Source organism: Cyanistes caeruleus, chromosome 5, assembly GCF_971803275.1.
Source record: "Cyanistes caeruleus chromosome 5, bCyaCae1.hap1.1, whole genome shotgun sequence".
NCBI classification, from domain to species: domain Eukaryota; kingdom Metazoa; phylum Chordata; class Aves; order Passeriformes; family Paridae; genus Cyanistes; species Cyanistes caeruleus.
The window spans coordinates 41,152,167-41,169,940 of record NC_141705.1 but is presented as its reverse complement, the minus strand read 5'-3'; the positions used below and the strand labels follow the sequence as shown (position 1 = coordinate 41,169,940).

Here is a 17,774-nt window from a genome sequence, read left to right as displayed (position 1 = left end):
TTAAGATGCTAAGAGATGATAAATGAAGAAATGTATAGGAGAAATAAAATGTGAGACATGGCAGGCTGGTTTTGTTGATGTAAACATATATTCTGCTTCATGTTTAATACTAAGGCTTTAATATTTGATTCTAATTTGTCTTAATGAAAAATGGAGTAAGATATAGAAAAACATACACATATTGTGACTTCCATCTGGAGACCCTTATTCTAACTAAATGAGTTTTAACTCTAATTGTGATAACTGAGGAAAAGAAAACCTTTTCCTCTGAGCATCTTATGCTACTGATTTTATCTAGCATAGCATTGCTGCTGCTTGGAATATTTCCTTCATTTCTTTTTGGAAGCTCATCCTTCAGAGACACATGCAGCTGCAAACATAAAATGCTTATTTTGCAAGTGCCTGGAACTTGCCAAATCATTCTGTCTTTGCCAAGTATTTTTTTATGTTTCTACTCTGAACTTGAAGAGGTAGTACATCCTGATAGCATTTGAGTTCTGAAATCAAGCTATGGTACCTAGATGCATGAAAATTAACTCTTAAACTAGTTTCTTGCCATGACTTAGCTTAGAAGCTTCTATGTTGTCTGCAATATGGATTGCCCTTTGTGTTGTTTTACATGTTAGTGATTGTTATAAATGATAGTAGGAACCACAAAATTTAAACTTTCTGTGTTAAAAAACTTTCCAGTTCCATTTGTCTGTGTGCTCATGTTCAATCAGCCATGTGACGTGTCTTATTTCAGATACATTCAATTGTAGTCAGGCCTGTAATTTCCATGCTTATTTGGAGACTTTATTGAATAAATTATGTAGCATTCACTAAACATGGAGTTAATCTTTCTGTTGTTCCTACAAGTTGATTCAGACTTGAAACCTGCTTTAATCATGGTATTCTTTAGAGGAGTTGTTGATAGAAATTGTGGATAATGTAGTGCCATTCCTCTTGGAGGCAGCCATTTAGATGCCTATCTAACTTAAATGTCACTTCAGGGAAAAATAACTTAAGCTGACATAAGCAAAAAGGTGTTTTACAAACTTAAACACTTATGTATTCTATTACTTCATAATCTGCATCACATTCACCCCAAAACTACTTCTAACCTCTAATAAAATAATGATCATTGTATTGGGAAGAATAATTTCTATCTATGCGTTACAGTTTGTAGAGCTGCAGAAAAGGCCTATTGTTCTTTACTTAAAATGCCTGCATTCACAGTTTGGATGAAAATGTACTTTTGCACAAGTAAGCCGTATGTAATGGTGCAGGGCTGGATGACTGTCACTTTTTATATAAAGGACCTCAATGAACACAAGCCCTTTTTGAAGTGGAAAATGTTCTGTCACAGAGTTCAAGAGATTTCCTGCTTCCAGACACCAGATTTAAAGGCAGAGTGATCCATGTATGAAATAATAGATCATAAAAACTAAATGGCTGGTGCAGTGCCATTACTTTTCCCAAAGTGTAAACACTCATATGTAGGATAACAGTAAGCCATTGGAAATTGTAGCCTTTCCTGTACCCTCCTGTCTATCCATTTCTCTGTTTTATTCTTTTCCAGAAAAAAAATATAAAAAAAAAGACAATCATCCATTTTCTTATGCTGGAAAAAAAAATAATAAGAAAAGACCATCATCTCACTTCAGACATAAGACATGGCCTATAAAAGCAGATCAGGTTGGTGAAAGAATTCTGCATAGTTTTTACTAAGAATGGTCTTATTTTTTCTATGTTTAATGTGCCTAGTATTAAACAGGGAAAATCTCTTACAGGCCATTTATCAGATTTTTACTCCACATGCTTTTCCCAATTAAGATTTCCCTGGTGATTTCCAAGTCTTATCAAAAGGTTTTTACAAAGGAAAAAGTTAAACTGGCATAAAGATGTTTAAGATGTCCTACATACAGGACCATCTATGCCACTAATGACTGGCAGCATACCACAGGGGACATCTGCTGAGTTTATTTTTCACAGTCATTGTGAAATGAGACAGGAGGAGACAGAAGAAAAAGGCTTCAAATGCACAAAGGCTAAAATATGTCTAGGATACAAAAGTGCTATCCTAGTGAACAAAAAATGACCAGATTAGTTTTAATGCTTTAAAACACCTTAAACCCATGGGACATTTCCAGGATCATTGGATCACCATTAGTTGATGATTGTCATGCAAAGGTTTCTGTAACAAAAGCTCTGACAATACTAGCTTGTAGAAAGTGCCCTTGTACTGGATGATGGTGAGTTGACTCAGTATAAATTTAGTGTAAGATTAAACAAAAGCAGCCTTATAGTTAAGGGTCTCTCTTTCAACCTGTGACACAGCAAGGCTGGCTCTATACTCATACATAACCAGCAGTGCCTGGCGTCTTCCCAAGCACCAGACTCATCATCTACCCCATTAAGCTGCTACAGCCATCCCTGGTGTGCTGTTGGCTGATGCCAACCAAGGATGTTCCCAGGCAGTTCCCAGGGACAGTTTAGGGATGTCCCAGCAATGATTTCCAGCATTTGGCATTTTGTAAGTTGTCACATTTTGGTGCCTAGGAAAGTTCGCTGTCATGAGCAGGGAATATTGCGTGCTCATAAGCTTGAGTACACAGGAATTTTGGGGGGCATTTTGTTACAGTGTGGATGTCACCTGTGGGAACTAATTAGAGTTGCAGGAGTGAAGTTTGAATTTGGAGATCACAAAATGTCTTTGGGTAAGGAAGTTATATCTGGCAGAGATTTTTATTAAAAGTCTTCGCGTCAGTCCCCACTGCTGGAATACTCACACTAGGTGCATCTGAAATTAGTGAAGAGATTACCAGAAACGCACAAAGTAATGAGACTGCACATCTGAAGAAGTTTCAAGAGAGTTCAGAAAGAGTCAGAACACATGAACAGTGTAAGAAAAATAAACCTGCAGTAGATTTTCCAAAAGACATTAAAGACCAATTTATTTATTTTTTTTAATGTATAAATACCAAACATAAAAATGTGGGATTTTTCAATAATGCCAGTTTAGTTGTAACCCATGAAGTCAATGCATATTTTAGTTCTGCATACATACATACATACAAGAAATCAGGTGAATAAATTGCGGTAGGTTTCCCCCCAAAGCAAAGGAGCTGTTAAGCAGGAATTTGGAGAAAGGACATGGCATTACCTGAGGAAATTTTACACTGGAAGGGTGAGCCCAAAACTGCATTTTTCAGTGATCAGTATTAGGATCAGTTCTATTTTTAAAGAAAATAGTAACCCTGACACAAGGAGTGGAAAATGCCCAGTGAAATTAACTTGGTGACTTGAGGTTAAGATAAAAATGACACAGTGAAAGTACTGGATGTGCTTGTGGATTGGGAATAAGTTTTAACAGCATAAAAGGAAAGGCATTTAGGAAAAAAAATAGGACAGCAGCAGATCAAAGTCATTGTTTTTCTTCCAACACTGTCCGATGTGAATGCACTGCAAAGCCTGAAGGTTGCATCTGCAGTGGGTTTTGCTGGGGTGGTGGTGTGGCCTCCAGCAGTTTGTGGATCAGGAACTCCCTCAGACATGGATGATATCTTTGCATTTCATATCCTTTCCAGCAATTTATCTAATCACTTTGAACTCATCTCAACTTTGGCAGTCATAATATCCTGTGGCAGGAATTGTCACGGCTGAACTCAATACTGTGTTAAGAATCACCTTTTTTTTTTTTTTCTTTTTTTTTTTTTGCCTTAAGCCTGTTATCTCTTAATTTCCTTTGCTGTCTCTTCATTCTTATACTATGAAACATAGTTAGAAGTTGCTCATTAATTCCCTGTTCTGAACAGAGAGGCTCATAATCTATCATGTGGGAGAAATCTATAAAAAAACACAAGCTTCTTTCATGCAACAAAATGGAAGCTGATGTCGTATGTGACTGTTGTTAACAAATGCAAGTGGAAGAAAAGCTTCTCCCCAAGGAGAAAAGCTGCTTATAAAAAAAAAAAAAGCTGGCAACAGAACAAGCTGAGAAAATTGTCAAGGCATAAATTTAGGGTGAATTGTGAACCTTTCTAGCTTCAGGGCAGCAAATCCTCTTGGCAGTCAAGTCAGAAGGCTGCACCTTGCACAGACATTGCCTTGGTCAGAGTGGTTGTGGAACAGTCATTTTTATGGGAAACAACCCTTCAGAGGACCACTAGTTCCTCATTTACAGGTGATCACCTAAAGCAAGTGTTCAAGCATTCAGAAGCATGCCTTTACATCTATTAGCAAAACCACGAGAATGAATTTCTGTGTGAAAGTCAATGACTGGGAGTCAGCAGTCCAGCAGGTCCCTTTACAGTGAACATTTCCACATGGTCTGGCTACAGAGATACACTTTTTCCTCATCCAGATTTATAGGCCTGTGTGATCTCCTGGATTTAAGTGTCCATGTCAGCCTTTCTGCAAAAAGACAAAAATGCAAAGCTAGACTCACTCACATTCCAGCAGCTCTAAGGACAGGACAGAAAACTCTAATGTAGTCAGCAAAGGAAGAACTGGAATCCAAGTCTTCTTCTCTCCTTTTGTCATCCTGTATAGTCAGGCTTCAGCTTTTCCCACCAGAGAGATGACTGCATAGGAACTGAGCAGCTGCCTTATGGGCACATGTCCTGTCAATTTGGATTATTCTCTGGTTAGCTCTGGAGATCTTATTGTCTCATTGCCCAACCCCCATGCACATTTCTGATTTTTGTCCACAAGCCAAAGAGCTCCTTCTAAACAAAACCTAGGCTTTGTTCAGAACGTATCTTGGACCCACAGTTCCCTCCTGACAGAGAGTGCAGATGCAGCATGACCAGACTTTGTTTTATGTACTTATTTAGGCAGCTCTGAATGGTTTGAAGAGTTTAAATGTGGATCAGGCCTTGATTTCTTACACAAGCTGCCAGGATGGGATAGGTGTGCACCAAAGTGCCACAGTCATGAAGAAGGCAAAACCTAAGAAAGGGTTCCCCAGGGGAGAGAGGAATGTGATTCAGGTCTCCCACTATCTGCATAAGGGGGAAAAACTACACTGCTGTTGCCAATGTTTAAGTGGCTGGACTTGGTGCTGGCTATCTGAGAGGGTACTCAGACTCACGCTGAGAGGATGTAAATGATTACAGACAGATTCAAGATGGCTTAAGCTCAGGTTAATTCAGATTTACATACTTTGTGCTGTGTCCCACACCAGATGTTGATGTTCCCAGTGAAAGATGCTTCACAAACCTGGACAGTTCCTAGGAGTGGGTGATAGTCAGTGCTAAGTGATGGAAAGTGCTGAAGCAATTTATCTTAGATGTAGACACCTTTCATGGATCTAGCTGAGAGATTTTCTTGATAAATTCTTTCAAATTACCTTGAGTTGACTGGATAAGTTACAAATGAGGTGTGAGTAACCCCTGTCTTAGTACTGATGTTCATGAAGATAACCTTGGTAGGGAGTCACAATCTGGTTTTCTTATTCTGTCCAAAGTCAATGCGCTTGATGTGGTGAAGTATAAAATTTGCAGAACAGAAGGGTCTAAGGGAAATTATCTTAAATAGAATAACCTGTGCCAAGACATGTGAGCTGGCATTGCAGAAATTTTTAAGGTCTCTGATAATTAGCTTTTGATTTATTTTTTTAATAGGAAGAGGGGAAATGTGTAAAAACGCAAGCTGCTCAACCTTGATTACTGGTATTTTATGCTAAATGTGGTTGTACTTGCCAAAAATATTAAGCTGGCAAAGAGAAGCTTAGATGTCTCATTATACTATTGCCAAGAAAGACATGATTTTGAAAGCTCTGCAGGGCGGACCCAGAGGCTCTTGCTGCCAATCTGTTCTGCTATTCACTGCAGAATGAGCAGAATCAGTGCTTTTTTGAAGAAACGATGCTTCAGGCTACTCTGGATGTGCACTGAATAGATTTTAACAATGATGGTTTTTTACGTAACAACTCTGTGGAGTTTCATTTTGCTTTATGGCACAGGCCTGACTGGATTTTAAACAAACCAATAGAGCTCAGGATATGGGTTTGTCTCTAAAAACATATGTGAGAAAAATTGTCAAGTAGTGCTTCTAGTCCATGAAGTAAAAATGAAGACCTGAAATCCTGTAGCTCTCTACAAGAGGATGCACTAGTTTTTCTCAAGGAATAAGCCAGCTATTTTAGATTTAATAATCATCTTTGTCCTGAGGGCATGTTTAGAGAGAGGCATAAAATTATATCATGTACTTTAGCAAAAATTATACCAAGTGCATGTGTTTCATTTTGTGATTCATAATCAAGTCTGAAAATTATAGAAAATAACCACTGAATGTCGAATTAATGGCATCTAGAAAACCAATATATATTTTAAATTTCTTCCACAGTGGACAATGAATCAGTCAAGAGTGAGAGAAAGTAGAAAAAATTCTAATGAGAGAGCATTTAACACACCCAACCAAACAGGAATTCCTGCCATTGCTGCAGTCAGAAAGAAAAAAATGAAACAAAACAACAAAAACACCCAACCAAAATCCACCCCTCACTCACCTCCCCCCCCAAAAAAAACATTACAAGGATATAGAAGTGCTTGTTGAGATAAACAATGTTTCATCCACATTTCCAGTATACCTCATGAGACATATTTTTAAAGAAAGATTAGATTAGGCACTGATTTTGAAGTCCAAAACCAGAAAGAAACTGTCCTCTATACTTGTACGAAAAAGATATATCTCTCAGTCCAGAAGGATGATAGATCAAAGGATCATAGATCTCAAGTGAAAAGGAACTCTTACTCTTGACCTGCATGCCAGGAAACCATCTTTGGAGGTTTCCATATTGACCCAACTCAGCAGAAGCTTAGCACATTCCTTTTAATCTATTCTGGCAGCTTCTTAATTTAATTACAAAAAAATGACCTCAAAAAATGCAACCTAATCCTTACTCAAGCACTCGAGTGCCTCTTGGATAGCCCAAATTTGTTAGATTTAAAGGTCTGCTGAAGTGAGATATATTCCTTTCATATGGAAGAAATAGATCATGACTCAATTGCCTCTTAAACGTCTTCACTTGAGGCGCCTTAGTCTTTCGTTTAGTCTTCTACTGGACAGAACAAAGTTATTTTCAAGGTCAGTCTTGCACTTCCATTGTACATTGTATACATTAGTCTATCATCATTGTTCTCAAAACAGTGTCAGATTTTTACACAGATAATGCCATTCCTCCATTCTTGTTTGAAAATAATAAAAACAACCTCATTTCTTAGATCTTGGATCTTCTTCAGGTGATGATTCTCCAATGAATGAATTTAAGACATATGGGATCCCTCATATTTCTCCATATTTTTACATGGATGCAAAGAAAAGCAAAGAAACCTCAGTGTCTTCCATTTCTCCATCTCTTTCAATATCATTTCACTGAAAGTCTGCTGAAGGCAGTGAAGTTTCATGGGTTCACTGGGTACTTCCATGTTCCCATTCTGGCATTTGGAGACAGCACCTTTAGTAGACCTTATGCATTTGGGTTCTGTGGAAAAGACAAAAGAATGCACAAATTGCAGCTGTAGTTACTTAGTATGAATGCTCATTGCACACCATCAGAGTAAACTGAGAGGAATATTTTGTACCAGGAGAAGGAGCCTGCAGGAGCTGTGCATACTGAGAAGATTGCTGATAAACAGTGGAGAAATAGTGCACAATAGAATTTCTAGCTATGATGAAGTCTGATTCCTAGGCCAAAAAATACACATTTTTTATTCACTCTTAAGGACTTGGGATAGGAAAGTAACATGTCTGCTAGCTGTTGTGTCAGAAGCTGAAGGAGAGAATAATTTGGGTGTGGCTCTTAAGGCAATATATTTTTCTGTGCAGCACTGAACTTGTAGCCCTTTGATGATAAACTGCTGGAAAGGTAGATGAGCCCTACTTGGCCTTTCCAATTTACATTTTTCTCTGATAGTTCAGATCTGAGATCCCAGAACTGGGACATTACAATGACCACTGAGAGGAACAAATAGCTCAGAGCAGGGAGCGTGTCAAAGCAAGGAGTCCTTAGAACACCTTAGCTCATTTGTTTGCCACTGATGTCATCTCAGCCCTTAATAAAAGTGCTGCTCTAAATCCTCCTCTGCAATATTCTGAAGCAAACTCTGCCTTTCAGAAGTGTGAATGTCAACTGAAAAGGAGTCATGTTTTCCTTGAGAACCTCTTTTGGCTTTGCAAGACTGGTAGCTCTTTGCAGACGCACTGTACATGTGACAATTGTCAAAGCCAGCAAAATCTGATTCTAACACTGTGTACTCCCAGTAAGGCAGCCAAAGTTGAGATACTTTGTCAGTTTAAATATCAGCCAGCTAAAGTCTACTAAGCAGCCAACTACACATCTCTTTAGGAGTATTCTAATTCATGTACTGTAATTAGGCTTGAATACAAAATATTGATTTAGTAGTAATTACATTTGTGCAAGCATTAAGATAATGTTTCGGGAAATCTGCCTAGGTTCAGCATGAGGTTCCAGATAATGAAATATTCAGTCTATTGCTGTGTAAAAGAGCTTTTAAATAAAACTTTGTCTATACTCCAACTAATATAAATTTATTAGATCCCATCCTCTGACGTTTTTGGCTTGAGGCACCACCAAAATTGAAATATCTTCCAGCGGTCAATTCAAGCTAATTAGAATATACCAGCTTTTTGAATGTGTTTTGAGATGATTCAGGGAAAGGATGTGTGAGACCTGCTAGAAATAATGCAGCATTTACAGAGCACTGATTTATAGCCATAAATCTTATTCGTTGTAATGCTAAATATATTGCAGATTTGTAACTACTCTGTTAGCCTTAAATATTGCACATGCAACACATTCACTCTGAGAGAGCATGAAATCTTGTGATTCCTGGGTAACAACTTATTTCCTCTTTCACTCTTCTTACAGTATTTTTAGAATATTTCATCTCAAGATGTACATAAACACAAGTTTTATACATTTATATTTATACACACTAAGAGGCAGACTTATTTATGGCATCTACAAGTACATACTAGTGTAAATTCTGGGCATACAAAGACATTTAGTCCTAACTTGTTTTTAATCTAAATGGCTGCTCAATAAACTTTACTCCAAAGGTCTCTTACTGTAGAAAAGGGGAACCAGTCAGGAACTGGCAGATATCCAGATCATGGTTTGGTTAAGGATCATTGTGGCAATGAAATCACTCAGGACTGAAGTAATGACTATATAAATTGGACTTTCAGCAGGAATTCTTGTATTACCAGTCCAGGTGGTCTGCATGCAATTTGTACCTTGATATATGTTTCATATCAGGATGCATATTCTGTCTCTTCCAGGGGGAAATAAAATCTAATTTGATTTTTAATTTGAAACATAGTACTTGAACACTCATTTCAGACCAGGAACAGCTATTTAGCAGATCCCCTCCTCTCTGCCTGTTATACTGCAGGGGAAGAGGAATTCAGGAGGGGAAACATGGATGGATGGATGGATGGATGGATGGATGGACGGATAGATAGATAGATAGATAGATAGATAGATAGATAGATAGATAGATAGACAGACAAATATATGTATATATATGTGTAGATATAAATATACATTCTTTATGCATCTATCTATATAAGTGCACACACACATATATATATACAAACACATTAAATCTGGTTTATATAAACCCTACTTTCATTCAAGGCAAAAAAAAGATCTGAAGTCTCAACTATGCCATATCTGCTTCTTTGTCAGGCTGGGAATATCCCAAGAACATCCCAAGAACCTGAACCTTGTAAAATATAGAGACAGTTGATTCTCCTCCTCTCTGTGCCCCTCCACATAAGAGTACAGCTACAGGCAACTAATACCGAAAACCCAGGCCTGGCTCTACCCTGCCATAAGATGTGAAAGCTGGAGAAATGATGCAAATGTGCAGATGAAGCAAATAACTCAACTCACCTGGGAAACTCCTCTAGCAAGACTTATGGCAGGTTTCTATTTTAATTATGCTTTTCAAGGTGGGATCAAATTGAGGAACTATTAACCTCTGGCTGGTGCCACAGCTCTCTTACTCACATAGTAATATAGAATCTGCTGTGCCTAATCATATCTAACACCCACCAATGAGTCTCCCATGTTGGATGGTGATCAGGTCCAGAGCTCTCAGAGGAGAAAATGAATTTCTGTAGTTGGCACACTTAAGCTGACCTGCCCAGTCCCTGTAACAAGTTTCATTTTCATGGCCATCTATTAGCATAATTCTTAATATTTGAAGCATCAGGTAAAATATTTCTTGAAAATAAGAACTACAGCTGCATACAATATCTATGAATTGCCTGGAAATATAGAAGATATTTTTTACTGAGATAAATATTAAATGTGCTAAGCATATTTCCAGAAATAGCATTGAGCTAGGAAACCACATATTCAAATAAATATCTCTTTGGAGATTCACTGTGAGTGTATTTTCAAAACCAGTTATGTGAGTAATAAACTGAACTAGATGACTTAATCACAGTAGGGAATATGTATTTTAAAGGTGCTTCTACATTCAAATAGGGTCTAATAGCCCTGGTGAGAAACACGTGTATTTCTATACATTATGTCTCCATGTGAACCTTTGCTTTATCATGAATACCATCTTAGATCCTCCTGAACAGCAGTAACAAAGAATGTAGATTAAAAGTCCTAAAATTCAGTTTGAGAAACCCCAAAGAGCCCACTTCTGTGCATATATCTCTGTGTGCCAGATTCTGCTGTCACTGCCCTCCTTTGCCTTCATAGTCCTGCTGCATTAAGAGTGCCCGTTTTGGTGTTTTCACAGTGAGACATCATTAATTCTCCCACAGAAAAAGCCTTGGCTAGAATACCTCTAGCAATATGCCAGATTTGTTTTATAAAGGCTGGTGCTTAGAGGGTTTCTCACTGTTATCATTAATCCTAAAACACTGATAATCCTTACTTTAGGATAAGGCTCTGACGAGGTGCATGAGAGAGCTCTACGTGCACTTCCTCTGAACAGGCTATTCAGAAAAAACAGAGAGGAAGAGGGGAGAATAAATTTTTTTGTAAGAGAAAGATTGTATCATCAATTGAAAGTAACTAAAGAAAACAGTTCTAAAATAACAATTTACCCCATAACCCACTTTTCAGACACATCTCAAAGCATACTGAGGTACAACACCTTGCTACTACAGCAACAATATTGCAGTGTAGGAGCTGGTAAAGTATAGTGGGAGAGGTAAGTGTTAAAATCCATGGCAGGGGATACTTGGACAATTTTCTAGGTGGGAAGAACAAATGAACTATCCTTCCCAGAGGGTCAGTGCCACAAACAGGGACAAATATCAATTAAAATCAGGTTTAGGACCTTGAGCATCCCATGGGTGCAATCCTCTGATGTGCTGAACATATCTGGATTTGATCAAGTCCTCCCTCAGCTACTAGAAAGGAAGGAGGCTCTTGTCCTTGTTTGATATCTGTTGGCCTATGTGGAACACTGCAGTTGTGTGGGAGCAGACCACAGACAGATGTCCCTTGTGTATCCCTTGAGCTGTCCCAGACAGCCCAGCTGTGGCAATGAGAGCGAATGAAGTACCCTGGGTGGTCAGCTTGGTCTGTCCCATGCAGCTCTCTGTGCCTGGAGAGACACAAAATCAGCAGGCTGCCACTTGCATTATGTTAAACTCTGGTGCAGGAGAGCACCAAAGCTGTCAGTGTACCCCACCAGCCAAAGAAGGTGCTCTGGCTCCCTCAGCATCTGCCCAAGGAAGCACTTGATTTCCCCAAGCACACCTTCATGGCATTAACTCCAGGGAAAATTGTCCTTGCACATATCCTTTGCATGGGGTGGGGGGTTTTCCTGCTGAGCTTTGAGCTGGGGCCAGGTACAGATGCCAGCTGAGTCTGGTTGTGCCCATGCCAGGCAGCTCCTATCCTGCACTGAGGGCTCCCTGGTGGGCCTGGTGGTTCTCACTGAAGGGGCACAACACTGCATGGCAGGATCTGAGCCCCTGCAACATCCCTAACTGCAGCCTCCATACAGCAGGATGATGCACCTAAAATTTTTTCTGCTCTAGCAAGTCCCTTAGGCTCACTGCAATTGCTAATATGTGTCTCGTTGCTCCCTACCTTATTGGCCACCTCCCTGGCACAGGGGAGCAGCAAAGCTCAAAAGTCTCCATGTTTTTCTCTGGGCTTAACCTAGGAATCACCATCCTCAGGTCACCTGGGCCTGTACATTCATCCACCAGCACTGTCTGGCTTTGCAGGTGATACCTAGGGGAGCCCAATCCTCGCACTGACAGGCTGCAGTTTGCATCAAGCAGAGAGAGCCAGAGGCAACTGTTTGGGAAGAACGAGCCCAAGGCTTCGTTTACAGAAGGGTTATGCACCAATACATTTTGTCAGAGGATATGATTTTCTCTATCCAATGGCATAAATGCATTCCCTCAGGTGTACACAACTGTATCTGTATGTAGGTTCTTACGTCTTTAGAGTTTGCATCTTGCTGTAATTAAGGTAGCAGAATTTATGTTCCTTAATTAGGAGAAGAACTCTCGAGCCAACTATAAGAAAGCGCACACATTACTGGAGCAGCTTCTTGTAGCTAACCCACGAGATTTTCAGCATCTTTTCAGTGCTGATTAGGGAATGGAGACAATGAGGAAGGACTGTTTCTTGTTATTTTCATGAACAGCCTAGGCATTCAAAAGCATGCCACAAACGAATAGCAAATTGCACAGTAAAATATAAATAAAGCCTGGCTGGGAGTACATGGTGCTTGGGAAAGCTGAGAGGGAGCTCAGACTGTGGGAGAGGGGCATAAAGAAGGAGCTGCAGGCAGTGCCCAGCCCTCTAGCTGGGAGGCTGCCAGAGAAAGAGCCAGTCAGACAAAAAGAGCAATGGGGTGAAATGCAGTGGGAAGAGGACTTAGTTATCTTAGCTAAGTCCCAGGTAGACTGTTTTCTATGATAGCAGCAGTAGGTTTCTTATGGTGACACTCAAGACTCCCTTTTTTATATATTATGACCCAAAATCCACCTCTGAGTCATTACGAGCAGAAGGGAATTGTGTGTTTACCCTCTGCCCTGCTGACAACTCTTCACACCCAGGCAATGCTCAATAGCATCTCTTTTGATGAACAAGTACCCACTGTTCAGAATCAGCAGAGGTAAAGGTAGGAGTGCAGTTAACACAGTATGGTTAACATGGCTTCAGTTTCTGAACCAGAAGAACAGAAAAAATATGTGATTTTCACCTTTTTGACTTATTTTAGACTCATTTTCCTTCTACAACATTAACTTGTTAGCTCGAAACTTAAAATGTAACTGCACAGGGAATAATAATGTTATGTATTTACTGTGATATGAGCACATATCACAGAGCTTTCTCTACTATTGAGAAAACCAGGAAATGTCATCAAGGGGATGGTAGGATAGTTTATAACCCCCATCATGCAATAAGCTTAATTCTTGCAGCAATTGTTATGCATGAAGCAAGTTAGAAGTGTTGGGCTCTCTGACTAATGACTGATCAAATAAAGCACAATGACCTGGCGAGGAGCAGTGGGAGGCTGAGGCACTTTGTAACCTTATTCAGTGCTAAGTGAGCACAGGGCTGCACCTGAAACTGGACCCTTGTTGCTGCTGGGATACCTTGAGGTGACTCCCCACTCAGAGCCTCAGTGTGCAAATTGCTCATGGACTTGAACTGGGGCTGGGGTGTCCCTTGGCTTGCAAGGGAAATATTAAAAAAAATTCCATTTGCATATTTTCCATTGCACACTCATTTATAGATGAAGATTACTCCCCTTAAAGAATGTGTTATTACAGAAGTTTCTGCCAAGTGGAATTTACACAGCATGCTACCAGAACATTTCATCTGTTTTGAAGATAAAATAAAGCAAATATAAAGGTAACAACATGTATTACTTAGGAAACTGTGGGTGATCTGGTTTTATAAACTTCATGTTTGTCAATAGGTTCTTTAAAATCTTTTCCATCCCATTTAGACCCATAATCAGGGAATATAGCTTCGTGATTTCCAGGTAGATAAAATGAAATTACCTTCTTTCATCTCATCAAGAAGAAGGAAACATAAACAAATCCAGATTACAGATTTTTACACAATAATCCAAATTACCAAGACATTAGTAGCAGATTAGCAATATGATATTAATTGCCAGCACATAAACTAGATTGATAGGGTTTTTTTCCCTGGAACATTAAAATTTTCCAGGACAGTATTTTTCAGGAGGTAGGACATTTTGTCTCTCATTTTACAAATGTGGTTTGAAACGAAAAGAGGAAAAACACTCCCTCCTCCCTCCTCCCCCAGCTCTCTGAGGAGGAGACTCATCATGGCACATACAAGAAAAAACAGCCACCCACACACTGGAGCCCTTCAAGCAGAAAGCACCTGACGGGAATTTAAAAGTAGGTTTTCAATGGTGAAGTTGGCAGAAATCTACATAAAAGCAGTTCTTCAAGGGAGGGTATTATGTGATATGAATTAGACGAATGTATTGAGATCCTCCTTTTATTTTTATTTTTTTTTAAGCTGTGAAGTCTAAAATTAAGTTATTGTTATCCTGATTAAATATTTTCTTTGCAAGAGCTCATGCCTGAAGAAAAGGAATGAAAATAAAGAAAATATAAGGCAGCATAATATATTTCAATGAAAGAAAGTTTATTTATCACTCAAAATCCTGAATTTCTATTTTTAGAAATCTGAGTGTTAGCTGCTTGAGTCTTCAAAACCCCCACTACACACAGAACCTAGCATTTAAAAATGAAATATGTCAAAATAAACAGCAAGAAAATATGGACATGGCAAGTAATTGATTTGAAGATAATTTCATAAGACACTGAAGTGTTTGTATTTTCTTCTTTTAGTAACAAGGCCTAATAACATTTTTATGGGAATTATGCCTGCTTTCCCAAAAGATTTTCAGTCTTCATATAGGCCCCTTCAGGGAATTGCTTGTCCTTGGAGAGTATATGGCTACATTAAATACATTTCATTTCTGAGTCAGTCCTTTCCTCTGTAATGAAGGGAGAAGAAAAGAACTGATGCTGTTTAAGACCTCACTTAAATTTTCATTGCCTATGCATGTTTTATATAAACTGAATTTAAGTAGCTTTCTCAGTTTTATTTTTTTTCTTCCTGTTTATTTTCAAACTGGAGCCAAACAATTGGAGCTCATTTTCTCTGTGGTGCAATGAAATTTTTAAATGGCTTACTGATTTGCAGGTTACTGATAACTCAGTCTGACAGGTAATTTCAGAGCAGCATCATTGCTAGACATGGTCTGGATCTTCCATACACCAAGGACATAACCATATCTGTCATTCTTGACGTGATTTTCCTCTGATTTACATCATTTGAAAGTAACAATGCAGGAAAATTATACTTCTTCATTACTATAATGTAATTCTGCATTACACCCCACCCAGTGTGAGAGCTTTTATCAACGGCACCAGCCCAGCACATCTTTCTTGTGAAGTAACTAAGGACAACTTTGTCTTTAGTTGGTTTCTTTGTCTTCCACCTCGTGTATGAATTAGCCCTTAAATCACTGGTGTTAACTCTGAAATTTGAATTGCTGTGCACATCTCCTGGGCCTAGACTTCCAGACATGCTGTACCTGTGACTGGCTGGTGGTAACTGCAGATGTACTTAGTGTGATGTGACTTCTCAACCATTAACAAGGGAATCATAGATTGCTCAATTATTTACATGAACAATAACAATCCAATAACATCCTCATCCTGGCATTCATGGAAAGCCATTCTTTTTAACTACTCTTTCATCTCTACTCTGTGGCTTTCACAGATGAGGAGCACAGTAACAAATGCATACATTTCCTGCTAAGGAAAACTGCATGTCCAGTCCTTAGTGATGCCTTTTGGTGTCACCACTGTGCAGAAACCTCTACCTGTAGCTGTAGCAAGGCCCCTGATGGCTTTGCAGATGAGGAACCCACTCAGACGTGTAAAACTTAAAGGAAGGATGTGTGACTTGGCTGCCTGGAAGTCCTCTCAGTGGTATTGTCATTACATTGTCACCTGCAGGTGAGTGAAAAGAATGTATGCACAAGTCAGAGCCTTATCCTGGGCTGCTCTATGCCAAATAGCAGCTCCTGGCTTTTCACATGCCACTGTGCTGCTGGAATGAGTCCAGGAGAAGGCCATGAAGATGGCCAGAAGGCTTGAGCAGCTCTCCAATGAACATAGGATGGGACAGTTGGGGCTGTTCAACATAGAGGAGAAAAGGATTAGAGGAGCCCTTGTAGAGGCCAGGGGTTTACAAGAGCTGGAGAGAGACCTTCTTATTTGGACAGATAGTGATAGAACACAAAAAATAGCTTCAAACTGAAAGAGCCTGGTTTTGATTTAGATATTGCACCAAAATTCTTTACTGTATGGGTGGTGAAGCACGGGAACAGGTTTCACAGAAAAGTTTTGCATGCCTCATCCCTAGAAATGTTCAAGGGCAGGCTGGATGAGGTTTTGAGGAACCTGCTCTGGTAGAAGGCATCTGTCTATGATAAGGTAGTTGGAACTAGATGACCTTTAAGTTCCCTTCCAATCCAAAAGTGATTCTGTAATTCTGTGGTTCTATTTCTGTAATCATGTATTCATTACCCAGCTAAATGTGGAGAGCTTGGGATTTTCTAGGGTGTTTTTTCCTCTATGATTGGCTGATATTTGTAACCATGTGGGAGCATGTGGGGTACTCTGACTCATCTCTTTAGCTGTAATGGAGATTGGGATTCAGGCTTTTTATTAATAAAATGAAGAGAAGGTGATGGTGGTGGAGAAATATTATATCATATGTCTTAACAGCAAACTGAAGTTCCTGTTGTCTCACAAATAAATTTTAGATGTTCCCTTCCTGCATCAACTGCAAACATTGATGTGTACTCCATTTAAAAGGAGAATTCAGTGAACCCTCTGTTACCACAGCACTGTGCAGCACGATACCAGCTGATTCAATCAAATTCCTCTTCTTACTTTCAATCCTTGAGTGTGTGTATTACCTTCTCTTATCTCTCAAATTTTTTAGTATGGTTCCCAAGATGTAATTGGACCTCAGTGTCAAATGGAGCCTCACTGTGCTACAGACACAGGCACACCAGCCAGCTGCTGTTGCTCTGTATCCAACCCTCCTCTCATGCTGAACAAGGTCGAAAAGTGATTGAAGACCTCATTTGAAGAATTTGTAATAATGATCTCCCCTGCATTTTGTACATACAACTGCCACTTTTTGAAGATCCTGAAAATTAATTTGTTGAAGCTCTGTCCTCATGGATTTTATTTTAAAAGGGTCAGGATAACTATAAAGGAAATCTATTCCTGCAAGTGACAGGCCATTTTCTTTGAGAGGTGCCTCTTAAAAGCACAGAAAATCAATTAGCCATCCTTGTATTTCTGGCTTGTGTCTTTTTATGTCATTGAGCACCAGATTAATGCCACCATTGAAGTCCCACTCTAGCACAGTGCTGCCCCACTAACAGGCATTTATTTTTTGACAATAAAATCATAACTCTTGTTTCTTGAAAGTATGGCATTTTTCATTTCCAATAAATACTACTTCTGCCTGGTAGAGAAGATTTTTGGAGGATAGATTAAAGAATTACTTGAAACATAATGCAAAATCAGAGAATTACACTAAATAACTATTTTAAATGATGGCTTCTGGACATTCTAAGTATCATCTCTGATGAATGGCTTGGAAACTTAAATAGCAGTTAGAATATGTACAATTTAAATTTCTTTAATCTTAGGAAACTTTCTACTAAGCTACAGAGACTTTTTTTCCTTCT

At 39.1% G+C, this 17,774-nt stretch overlaps 1 long non-coding RNA gene across 1 annotated transcript in view; it reads right to left on the bottom strand.

The window, feature by feature from the left end:
* Positions 1-2,909: 2,909 nt before the first annotated feature.
* LOC147653061 (uncharacterized) overlaps positions 2,910-17,774 on the bottom strand; it is a 31,011-nt gene continuing 16,146 nt past the window's right edge. Inside the window, exon 2 of the long non-coding RNA XR_015287466.1 lies at positions 2,910-7,468. This is a non-coding gene — a long non-coding RNA (uncharacterized LOC147653061). The remainder of the gene's footprint in view (positions 7,469-17,774) is intronic.